The following is a 10,871-nucleotide window of genomic DNA, read 5'->3' as shown; positions in this document are numbered from 1 at the left end:
CACTTTAAATTTGGCATTGGCACTACATATCACTGCAGCCTTTTTGTGAGGATAATGAGTTTGCTAGTCAGTTTCATAGGTCACTGTGTAATAACAGCGTTGCCCTTTCATTTTTATCACATCCCGGTGAGCACGCTGGACACAAATGCCACACTACTGCACTACACTGATTCAAATGGCAGTGGAAGAGCGAGCGATACAGCTTCTGGATACACCACCCATTTCCTCCAGTTATTACATTTGCAGTGGAGGCCCAGATGTCCTATTCAGCTGAGATGAACAGATACTAAGAATAAATTCAATAACCTCAATACGGCTTTACAAAATAGTGCAAAAATTTATATGGACACTTCATGTGTGTGTCCTTATAGCAAAAATATTTTTTTGATGGTTTCAAGATATTTACTTGGTCATTGGTCTCTCAGGGGTGGCACGGTGGTGCAGTGGTTAGTGTGGTCACCTCACAGCAAGAAAGTCCTAGGTTCGAGCCCCGGGGTAGTCCAACCTTGGGGGTTGTCCCGGGTCATCATCTGTGTGGAGTTTGCATGTTCTCTCCATGTCTGCATGGGTTTCCTCCGGCAGCTCTGGTTTCCTCCCACAGTCCAAAGACATGTAGGGCAGGTGAATCGGCCGTACTAAATTGTCCCTTGGTGTGTGTGTGTGTGTGTGTGTGTGTGTGTGTGTGTGTGTGTGTGTGTGTGTGTGTGTGTGTGTGTGTGTGTGTGTGTGTGTGTGTGTCAGCCCTGTGATGGCCTGGCAGCCTGTCCAGGGTGTCTCCCCGCCTGCCACCCAATGACTGCTGGGATAGGCTCCAGCATACCTGCGGCCCTGAGAGCAGGATAAGCGGTTTGGATAATGGATGGATGGATGGTCTCTCAGAAGATCCAGCACATGAACAGAGGAATGGAGAATATGAATTTGCGTCACACAGCCAGCATGTCTTACATGTGTTTTCCTACAAATGGGTTTTCCTACAATAGTAGTTGTCAATTTGTTTTGGCTCAAATTTGATCCAATTGGTCATAACATGTTCACGTTGGTGTCGTAGTAAACAGCAATGATATTGACCAAGTAGTTCTGTTTTGGGGTTGTTTTTTTCATTTAGAGAATTCAACAGAGGAAACATGACTATCTAATTCTAATAAATATGCAGAGGTTAAATTTAGAGCTATGGTTGGGTAGTGGTTAGGTTTAGGGTTAAGGTTATGTAGGCTAGAAAATCTTGCCATCCGATGCGTCTCTGTACAAACACGGGAGGACAGCTAATATGACGTATGACGCCGTGGGATGAGAATGGGCTCGAAATTCTTAAACCTCCAGCAAGCTCTGTTTGATCCGACTGAAAAATAAGCTGGCAACTCTATATTCGCTAGATGACTAAATGGACATCTTAATTTTAGTGGTGGTTGACTACTTTTCAGTTGAATAACACAGAGCTAACTGGGTGTTAAGGAATACACAACCTTTATTTTTCCAACAAGACAATACAAAATGCAGGTACAATGGAGGATCCCTAAAATCAACAACAGAGTTGGTTTTGGGTTTCCTGCCTACTAATTTTACAGCAACTAATTCATGAACCTGTCACAATAATCCCTGCAATCCTACAAACCAGTTTTTGGTTACATCACTAAAGATAAGACTCGTTTTTCTGGAGCCTTTCAATCGGGTTTCCAGAGGTCTATCCAGTCTAGTTCTCAAAGAACAGGAGGATAAAGTGACAAAATTGAGGGGAAAGAGCAACTGTCCCACTTTCACTTCACAGGTACCAGCCAGCAATCTGGGAGCATAGTTCCATTAAATTGTTTTTGGGACGAGGGCTTTTTTTTTTTTTTGCCATTCCCTACAGTTGTATGTGGAGGATTTAGATCACAGTGAGTAGTAATGGCTTAGTAAACGGCGGCACGGTGGCACAGTGGTTAGTGTAGTTGCCTCACAGCAAGGTCCTGGGTTTGAACCCCAGGGTAGTCCAACCTTGGAGGTCATCCTGGGTTGTCCTCTGTGTGGAGTTTGCATGTTCTCCCCGTGTCTGCGTGGGTGTCTCCAGGGGCTCTGGTTTCCTCCCACAGTCCAAAGACATGTAGGTCAGGTGAACTGGCTGTACGAAATTGTCCCTAGGTGTGTGTGTGTGTGTGTGTGTGTGTGTGTGTGTGTGTGTGTGTGTGTGTGTGTGTGTGTGTGTGTGTGTGTGTGTGTGTTGGCCCTGTGATGGCCTGGCAGCCTGTCCAGGGTGTCTTCCTGCCTGCCGCCCAATGACTGCTGGGATAGGCTCCAGCATCCCCACGACCTTGAGCGCAGGATAAGCGGCTTGGATAATGGATGGATGGATGCTTAGTAATGTCAAAGCAGTAGACCTGAATCACCATGGCTGAAGCACACATCAAAACATAAACACACCAACACCTCGCTACAGTGTGGATTAGCAATCACAGTTTAACATTCTAAAACACATTCACAGACCTAGAAAAAGTAGAACATGGGCCTTCACTAAAGCCAAGCAGGCTGAAGTCTAATGCACACAACTGCCTTAGTTGTTGGCTGGGCCGGACCAGCAGGCCAGCCCTACAAACGCGAATGTCCATGACTGACCGTGTTTGGTGTGACTGAGTGACCAAGTTACACAATTGGGCCGCTGGATCAGGTGACCAACAATGTCACTGAAGTTACATGATTGGTCAGCTGAGCGGTATGAGGGAGCGCACACAGTTAAAGCACCCCTAATAACAATAGCTGTGTTTCCATTAATTGACAAGGGATATCCCCCTCCCCCTTTTTCTCCCCAATTGTATCCGGCCAATACATGTGGAATCGCCAGGCGCTTCTTTTCACCTGACAGTGAGGAGTTTCACCAGGGGGATGCAGCGCATGGGAGGATCATGCTATCCCCCCCAGTTCCTCCCCCCGAACAGGCGCCCCGGACAACCAGGGGAGGCACTTATGCAGCGACCAGGACACATACCCACATCCGGCTTCCCACTCGCAGACACGGCCAATTGTGTCTGCAGGGACACCCGACCAAGCCGGATGTAACACGAGGATTCGAACCGGCGATCCCCGTGTTGGTAGGTAACGGAATAGACTGCTACGCTACCCGGACGCCCCCTGTCAAGCGAATTTTAAGCGAACTTTTGAAATGTCGCAACAAAAAAAAGAATGTGAATTAGGAGCGTTTCCATCAACTGGTTTGGAATGAATACGCCCATTTCACGCCGCGGCCATCTTGGATTAAAAAAAAACCAAGCGGTGGGAACTTAGCCACGCCCCCTTCTTACTTCATTGAAAACACTGCGGGGAAGCAACATGTCGTACTGCTGTGTACCATCCTGCAACTCCTATCAAAGAAGGGAAAGAGATAAATCTGTATATATATGTATATACATTCACTAATCTTTCAATAGTGGATAGCTCTGTTCTGACACATCATCTTGATAACAGGAAAATGTGTGGATTTATATTGCTTCCCACATGTATGACATATCCTCATGTGTCCAGTGAGGTTTGGGCGACTCTACCTGATCATGACTACGACGTGAAGCCCCTTTCTGTGGAAGACCAGCTTGACGCAGTAAAGAAACGCATCGCTTTCTTGGAGGACGAAAATAAAAAGCTGAAAAATGAGCGTTTAGGTCTACAACGCTTCCAGTGTGCGCCCAATCTGATCAGGTTTTACATTGGTTTTAAGGATTACCACACCCTCAAAGCACTCTTCCTAGCTTTACAGCCGACTGCAGAGTCCATGGTGCGATGGACTCAAATGCAAAGGAACAGCCATAACCTAGAACACATTTCTGTGTCTTGCTTCCATGCAGAGCATTTATCGCTGATTGATCAGTTTTTCCTGTTCTTGTGCTGTGTGAGGCAGGGCTTTTTTGCTCTGGATTTATCTGTACGATTCAATGTGTCGCCGGCCACAGTCAGCAGGAACTGTACGACATGGGCCAACTATTTGCTCTTTATGTTAGGGACCCTCCCAATATGGCCTAGTAAAGCAGCAGTAGAAGAGCTAATGCCACCAGTATTCAGGGAATTCTACCTAAACACAAGAGTGATACTAGACTGCACAGAGATCCGCATCGAGACAGCTAGTTCGAAGGTTTTGAACACCATGACATACTCCCATTATAAAAGTAACACTACACTGAAATCCCTAATTGGGATCACTCCCTCAGGGTCAGTTAGCCTGGTAAGTAATCTATACACAGGATGTATTTCTGATAAGGAGATAACTAAGAGGTCAGGTGTTCTGGACCTCTTAGAGTCAGGTGATGAGGTCATGGCCGATAAGGGCTTCCTTATCAAAGACCTGCTCGATGAAATAGATGTAACACTTGTCATCCCTGCATTTTTAGGCACAAGTGGACAGTTTAGCTGTGATGAGCTCACAGACACACAGAGTATTGCTGGCTTGAGAATACACGTCGAACGGTCATAAGACGCATAAAGGAGTACCACATTTTTGATGGAGTCATACCCCTTTCACTAAGCGGAACAGTCAACCAACTGTGGACTGTGTGTGCTCTCCTAACAATTTTTCAGGGACCACTGTTTTAAACCTTTGTTAAATTCAGCTGACAAGAAAATAGTGCACACAAACCTTAGATAGATTGAAACATATTTAACTTAATTTCAGTACAGTCCCATTTTTTAGCCCACACCTTGAGATGAGCAATCACTGTCTTAGTTTAGTAAAAAATTGATGATTTGAGTTGGTAGTGAGTTCCAATTTATTGCTACAACAGAATGACAGTTGACCGAACATATTTTAGTTTAAAATGAACCAACAGTTTTGTTAAAGTTAAAGGACAAAGAATGAAAATATTGTCGATGGGACAATCTAATGTATAAATATTGAATGTACAGTATAAAAATGAAATGTATCTTATTTTTTAATTTATTGTGATTAAACAGCTTCTTTGAATACAGCCCTCTGTGTGCGTCTCTCCTCACTGGCACAGGAGAGGCAGAAAGTACTCGAAAAAGTAAAGATCCAGCTTGGTTTTCATATTGTGGTAAATGACGGTAGGTACTCGAGGTTGGTAGTCCAAACCATGTTTGCTGCTGGCCCCGGCTGCATTGATTTCCGATTGAGTAAGAAGGGGCGTGGCTAAATTCCCACCACTTGGTTTTTTTAATCCAAGATGGCCGCGGCGTGAAATGGGCGTATAGACTAGGCTACGCAAAGCAGAGTTCATCAGTTGGTGTATAGACTACGTTACACATGGCAGTAATAAACAGAGTAGAAGAAGTAGAGGTTGCAACCCGGGAACAAAACCAGTCACCTTGGCCATTGTCACTACCCGATCTGTACCAGAAACCCGATATGTTCTAACCTCAGCCTAACCACACTTACCTTGCGCCTGCGCAAGCCAACAATAACGGTAGAACAACACGGCACATGCATAGAACAAATCGGGTTTCCGGTACGGATTGGGCCGTTACATCTGTCTATGGGAGAAAATGGAGAGAGGTTTTCAGGACTTTGTTTCAACTGGGCACGTTGTAATTGTTCTTTCATGTCAGCTATTATTGGCCATGTTTCATGCTGTCCGGAGACGACGACAAAGAAATGCGCATTATGGGAATATCCGGGAAGACACTTCCGACAGTGGAAACATCTGAGTTAAATGTTTGCTACGTCATACTTAATTGGAAAAGGTGTTTCCATATCCCATTTAGCACTTTAACGCTTTTTGAAAAAGGCAAAACCGTGGGGCGCCAAACCAGACAAAAGCCGAACGAAAATTGCAAGAGGGAACATGTACGCGAGAGATGATGAAGGACCGTTCACTGCACACAGAAACAGAGTTACTGAGCAAGAGAGACTTAGTTATGATGTGCACAGAACCAGAGAGGATGTTACTGTGCGAGAGAGGATGAGCTCCACCACGCGAGAGGGACTGAATTCCACGCGACAGAGGCCACTTTTTCCAAAGTGACTTACGCAATCAATGATCACAAATAAATACTCTTATTATATCTCATCCACACAACCCAGCCACTGAGGATGCACAAGCCAGTGCATCCTTAGTGCCGGTCCCAGGCCCGGACAAATGGGGAGGGTTGCGTCAGGAAGGGCATCCGGCGTAAAATCTTTGCCAAATCAAATATGCGGATCATACATAAGACTTACATACCGGATCGGTCGAGGCCCGGGTTACCAACGACCGCCACCGGTACTGTTAACCAGCAGGGTGTCGGTGGAAACTATGCTACTGTTGGGCGAAGGAGAAGGAGAGGGGGAAAGCATGTCCAGAGGCAGCTAGAGAGGAGGAAGGGTAGGCATGTGGAGGTGAGAGTTGGAACTTTGAATGTTGGCACTATGACTGGTAAAGGGAGAGAGCTGGCTGACATGATGGAAAGAAGAAAGGTAGGCATACTGTGTGTGCAAGAGACCAGGTGGAAGGGGAGTAAGGCCAGGAGTATCGGAGGTGGGTTCAAACTCTTCTACCATGGTGTGAATGGGAGGAGAAATGGGGTAGGGGTAATTCTGAAGGAAGAGTATGTCAAGAGCGTGCTGGAGGTGAAGAGAGTGTCAGACAGAGTGATGAGTATGAAGCTGGAAATTGAAGGGTTATTGCTGAATGTTATCAGCGCATATGCCCCGCAAGTTGGGTGTGAGATGGATGAAAAAGAAGAATTCTGGAATGAGTTGGACGACATGGTGGAGAGGGTACCCAAGGAGGAGAGAGTGGTGATTGGAGCGGACTTCAATGGACATGTTGGTGAAGGGAACAGAGGTGATGAGGAGGTGATGGGAAGGTATGGAGTCAAGAAGAGAAATGTGGAAGGACAGATGGTGGTGGATTTTGCGAAAAGGATGGAAATGGCTGTGGTGAATACATATTTCAAGAAGAGGGAGGAACACAGGGTGACGTACAAGAGTGGAGGAAAGTGCACACAGGTGGACTATATCTTATGTAGAAGGCGCCATCTAAAAGGGATTGGAGACTGCAAGGTGGTGACAGGGGAGAACGTAGCTAGGCAGCATCGGATGATGGTCTGTAGGATGACTTTGGAGACCAAGAAGAGGAAGCGAGTGAAGACACAGCCGAAGATCAAATGGTGGAAGTTGAAGAAGGAAGACTGTTGTGTGGAGTTCAGGCAGGAGTTAAGACAGGCACTGGTTGGTAGTGAAGAGTTGCCAGATGGCTGGAAAACCACTGCAGAAATAGTGAGGGAGACAGCTAGGAAGGTACTTGGTGTGTCATCAGGACAGAGGAAGGAAGACAAGGAGACTTGGTGGTGGAATGAGGAAGTACAGCAAATTATACAGAGGAAAAGGTTGGCAAAGAAGAAGTGGGATAGTAAGAGAGATGAAGAAAGTAGACAGGAGTACAAGGAGATGCAGCGTAAAGCAAAGAGAGAGGTGGCAAAGGCAAAGGAAAAGGCGAATGGTGAGTTGTATGACAGATTAGACACTAAGGAAGGAGAAAAGGACTTGTACCGATTGGCTAGACAGAGGGACCAAGCTGCAAATGATGTGCAGCAAGTTAGGGCGATCAAGGATAGAGATGGAAATGTGCTGACAAGCGAGGAGAGTGTGCTAAGAAGGTGGAAGGAATACTTTGAGGGGCTGATGAATGAAGAAAATGAGAGAGAGAGAAGGTTGGATGATGTAGGGATAGTGAATCAGGAAGTTCAGTGGATTAGCAAGGAGGAAGTGAGGGCAGCTATGAAGAGGATGAAGAGTGGAAAGGCAGTTGGTCCTGATGACATACCTGTGGAGGCATGGAGATGTTTAGGAGAGATGGCAGTGGAGTTTTTAACTAGATTGTTTAACACAATCCTGGAAAGTGAGAGGATGCCTGAGGAGTGGAGAAGAAGCGTACTGGTACCGATTTTCAAGAACAAGGGCGATGTGCAGAACTGTAACAACTACAGAGGTATAAAGTTGATCAGCCACAGCATGAAGATTTGGGAAAGAGTAATAGAAGCTAGGTTAAGAGGAGAGGTGACGATCAGCGAGCAGCAGTATGGTTTCATGCCACGAAAGAACACCACAGATGCGATGTTTGCTTTGAGAATGTTGATTGAGAAGTATAGAGAAGGCCAGAAAGAGTTGCATTGTGTCTTTGTAGATTTAGAGAAAGCTTATGACAGAGTGCCGAGAGAGGAGGTGTGGTATTGTATGAGGAAGTCAGGAGTTGCAGAGAAGTATGTAGGAGTGGTGCAGGATACGTATGAGGGAAGTGTGACAATGGTGAGGTGTGCGGTTGGAATGACAGATGGGTTCAAGGTGGAGGTGGGATTACATCAAGGATCGGCTCTTAGCCCTTTCTTGTTTGCAATGGTGATGGACAGGTTGACGGACAAGATCAGGCAGGAGTCTCCATGGACGATGATGTTCGCGGATGACATTGTGATCTGTAGTGAGAGTAGGGTGCAGGTTGAGGAGAGCCTGGAGAGGTGGAGGTATGCACTGGAGAGAAGAGGAATGAAAGTCAGTAGGAGCAAGACAGAATACCTATGCGTGAATGAGAGAGAGGACAGTGGAATGGTCAGGATGCAAGGAGTGGAGGTGACGAAGGCATTTGAGTTTAAATACTTGGGGTCAACTGTCCAAAGTAACGGGGAGTGCAGTAGAGAGGTGAAAAAGAGAGTGCAGGCAGGTTGGAGTGGGTGGAGAAGAGTGTCAGGAGTGATTTGCGACAGAAGGGTATCAGCAAGAGTTAAAGGGAAAGTTTACAAGATGGTTGTGAGACCAGCTATGTTATATGGTTTGGAGACAGTGGCACTGACAAAAAGACAGGAGGCGGAGCTGGAGGTGGCAGAGTTGAAGATGCTAAGATTTTCACTGGGAGTAACGAAGAAGGACAGGATTAGGAACGATTATATTAGAGGGACCGCTCAGGTTGGACGGTTTGGAGACAAAGCAAGAGAGGCAAGATTGAGATGGCTTGGACATGTGTGGAGGAGAGATGCTGAGTATATTGGGAGAAGGATGCTCAATATGGCGCTGCCAGGGAAGAGGAGAAGAGGAAGGCCAAAGAGGAGGTTTATGGATGTGGTGAGGGAGGACATGCAGGTGGCTGGTGTGACAGAGGAAGACGCAGAAGACAGGAAGAAATGGAAACGGATGATCCGCTGTGGCGACCCCTAACGGGAGCAGCCGAAAGTAGTAGTAATAGATTATATCTCATCCACACACATTATATACAGAGGACAAGCCCCTTCAGAAATGTGGTGGGCATGTGTTCTGGGAGAATGTAAGCACCTATGCTCTGAGATTTTAACTAAAAAAAGTACGCTAACCAAGACGCAGTGTGAACTACTGCACGTAGTCCTACTGCCATCAGAGTCTGGGCTTGATACACAGATCTGGGTTTTCTGGATGGAGTTTGCAGGTCAAATCATCTGCAGTGTTTTTATTGTATTCACCCTTCTTAAAGTAAACCTCTCTTGCGTAGCAACTCGGTTTCTCTCGCGCAGTATGACCCAGTCTCTCTCTCGTACACTAAAAGCTCTCTCGTGCAGTAACATCCTTTCTCGTGTATCTCCGTTTCGTCTCGCAATTGCGCTCAGGTTTTGTCCCATTTGGCGCCCCATAACAAAAACCCACCTCAAGCAAGCCTAAAAACTTTTTTTTTGTGAAATTTAGGAAGGTTTTTTTTTTTTTTGCCTTATCCACAAAGTTTTTTCAATGCGATGCTTCAAAATGCACATAAAAATGCGTTATGGAAACAACTCGTCACTCTGACAAAACACTCACTAGGCGGGTTTCCATTGCAGTTATGTGCAAAATAGAATAAGAAAAGAAAATAAATCACAAAACACAACTGCTAATGGTCTGTTTCCATTGAGTGGTGTTATGCCATCAAAGCTGGATTTTCTCCTCTTGCGATAGTCTCCAAGACCAGATACGTGTTGGCATGGTGATTTCAATTTAATGCAACACAATTGCCCTGGTAGTGTTTTCTTTTTTTAACTTTATTTACTCAAGGTAGTACGCTGAGCACGTGTGCTCTTTTTCAGCAACGCCCTTTACATTCAGATTGTTCCATACATTCACACCTGGGACCTGCCCAGTACAACCACAGTCTTCACTGGTGGCCACTGAGCATCTCCACTGGGGCAGTTGGTTGGTTGGTTGGGGGTTACGTGCCTTGTTCAAGGGCACCTCCTTGTTCAAGGGCACTTCATCTGTGGGTACTGAGGGAGGGGAGCATGCCATTCATTCACTCTCCTCACCAATATTTTCCTGCCAGTCCAGGGATCGAACAGGCGACCTTCCGTTCACAAGCCCGCTTCTCTAACCATGGCCACGGCTGCGTTTAATCGAAGGCGACGAGGGCATGTGATGCAGACAATGACGAAAAGACAAAGCCCTTATACCTGGCAGCGGCCACATATCAGGGATTTACGGGAGGTCATCGTCCGCAATAATTTTACAGAGGTCTTGCAGATCCGAAACTTCAGAGTGACCCACTTAACATCTGACGAGTTACGCAATGCAAAAGGGTCCCTCGTGGCACCTGCCGTATCATACCAAAGGGAGCCAGTTCCAACTCAGCACATAGCCATCGCTCTTTATAAGGTGCCATGCCATATCCAACGGCCCATTATCCCAAAACCCCAGCAGTCCGAAAAATGTCCCATCGGACCGAAAGGCCATTTGTCCGACAGACCGTTATTGTGAAATAAAGCCTGCTGCTCCTGAAATACATCCTCCGTTGCGAATCATTAATCTGAGCTGGCCAGAGATAAATACAGAAAAGTTGATATTTCTGGTGAAGTAAAGACAACATTCTCACAAGTGCTTTTAAAATCACACTTCCTCTTCACATGAATTAATAGTAAATGGCATCTTCATGTTTGCATGTCAAAATACACTATAATATTAAGGGTAAAAACTCCAGGGAGAGTGTGTATTT

Source organism: Lampris incognitus, chromosome 1, assembly GCF_029633865.1.
Source record: "Lampris incognitus isolate fLamInc1 chromosome 1, fLamInc1.hap2, whole genome shotgun sequence".
Lineage (NCBI taxonomy): Eukaryota > Metazoa > Chordata > Actinopteri > Lampriformes > Lampridae > Lampris > Lampris incognitus.
Note: the sequence above shows the minus strand (reverse complement) of the source record.